This window comes from Chiloscyllium plagiosum, unplaced genomic scaffold (assembly GCF_037043375.1).
Source record: "Chiloscyllium plagiosum isolate Xiang-an unplaced genomic scaffold, Cpla_swu_hap1 HiC_scaffold_27, whole genome shotgun sequence".
Taxonomy (NCBI): Eukaryota; Metazoa; Chordata; class Chondrichthyes; order Orectolobiformes; family Hemiscylliidae; genus Chiloscyllium; species Chiloscyllium plagiosum.
Window position 1 is genome coordinate 16,116,775 of NW_028270165.1, and position 1,942 is coordinate 16,118,716.

The 1,942-nt window shown below is 47.9% G+C and overlaps 1 non-coding gene across 1 annotated transcript; it reads left to right on the top strand.

Moving 5' to 3' along the window:
• The first annotated feature begins 1,236 nt into the window (after nt 1-1,236).
• On the top strand, nt 1,237-1,308 carry trnae-cuc (transfer RNA glutamic acid (anticodon CUC)). Its single transcript has one exon. It is a non-coding gene; the product is annotated as a tRNA-Glu (tRNA).
• Nucleotides 1,309-1,942: the final 634 nt, after the last annotated feature.

Genomic DNA, 1,942 nt, shown 5'->3' on the forward strand with positions numbered 1-1,942 from the left:
GGAGTGGAAAGGGAACAAACTCCAAAACCCAGTCTCAGCTTTGTAAATCTTCAGGAGATAAGAAATCTGTTCATCCTGTTGGATCTTCCATCCTGGCCTGACAGCGTAGATTTTAAATGGCTGTCCAGTCAGTGCCGATTCGTTTTGGCTGAAAAAAAACCTTCCTTATCTCATCCCAGCATTTCTTGCCACAGAGAACTGTGCGGCAGGGTTCATGTATATATTTCCTTGTATGTTATTTTGTAAATAACATTCGTTTGCGGGTTGTTTGTATAGGCTATTCCAGGTTCATTAGCCGTTGTTTAAGTGTGTTGGTAGGTTTGTGGGCTACCATGATGCTGAGAGCGTTGAGTTGTCTGGACATCATTTCCCAGATTTCTTTTATGTAAAGTAATGTGGCTAGGGTTCCTGCACACGTTGTGTCTGCTTGTGTCAGTTTGTTGATGTGAAATCGACACACTGGGTTTATTGGGTAGGCAAAAGTGCGGATTGCAGATGCTGGAAACCAGAGTTTAGATCAGAGTGGTGCTGGAAAAGCACAGCAGGTCAGACAGCTTCCGAGGAGCAGGAAAATCGACTTTTCGGGCAAAAGCTCTTCATCAGGAATGGAAGCAGGACGCCTCCAGGGCGGAGAGATAAATTGGGGGTGGGGGTGTGCTGGGCCGGAGGTAGTAAAGAGTACAATCGGTGAATGGGGGTGGGGATGGAGGTGAAAAGTCAGAGAAGATGGTGGAGCGGATAGGTGGGAAGGGAGATTGGCAGGTAGGACAGGTCATGAGGATAGCACTGTGCTGGAAGTTTGGAACTGAAGTAAGGTGTGGGGAGGGGAAATGAGGAAACTGGTGAAGTCTACATTAATGTTCTGGGTTTGAATTTATCCGAGGCGGAAGATGGGGCGTTCTTCCTCCAGGCATCGGGTGGGGAGGGAGCGGCGATGGAGGAGGCCCAGGACTTGCATGTCCTCGGCAGAGTGGGAGGGGGTGTTGAAATGTTGGGCCAGAGGGCGATGGGGTTGATTGTTGCGGTTGTCCTGGAAATATCCCCTCAAGCGCCGTGACTGGACTCTGCGAGGAGTCTCCAGCCTCCCCAATGTAGAGGAGACCGCATCGGGAGCAATGGATACAAGAAATGACATTGTTGGATGCACAGGTGAAAGCTTGCTGACGACCGCGGCCCAGGTTCGATTTCCGGGCAGGAAAGTAATTTTTAGGAGAGCTGACAAGCAAAATCCGCGTTTCCCTGATGGTCTAGTGGTTAGGATTTGGCGCTCTCACCGGCGCGGCCCGGGTTCGATTCCCGGTCAGGGAACCCATTTTCAGGGATGCAGGCGACCCATTCTTCTTAAATGCGCTGTGTCATTATTTATCGTCGTTCCTGGGTGCTGCAGTGTGTCGTGGCTCGTTGAAATCGAGTCCTGATTCAGATTTGTTTGTATGTGGAGGGATGATTGCTTCTGTAGTTAAGTACTTGGTTCGTGTGCGTTGTTTTCCTGTAGAGGCAGTTTTGAATTTACCATTGACTGTTTGCTCTACTGTGACATCTAGAAATGGCACTTTGTTGTTGTTCTCCTCTTTTGTGAATTTTATGTCAGCGAGGATATTGTTGATGGTGTTGTAGGTTTCCTCTAATTTGTTTCATTTTTTGATGACAAAAGTCTCATCACTGTAGTGGACCCAAAGTTTGGGTGGATCGTTGGAAGGGCTGTTTGTTCGAGTCTCTGCATTATTGCTTCTGCGAGGAATCCTGATACTGATGGTTTCATGGGTATTTCGTTGCTTTGTTTGGAGGGCTTGTTACTGAATACGAAGCGGGTGGTAAGACACAGTTCTACGAGGTTGACAGTGCTATCTTTGCTGATGAAGTTGGTGCTGTGTTTGTGTCTCTGGTTCTTCGAGTAGTGTCTCCAGTTTTCTTTGGCCAAGTTGATGTTAATGGATGTGAA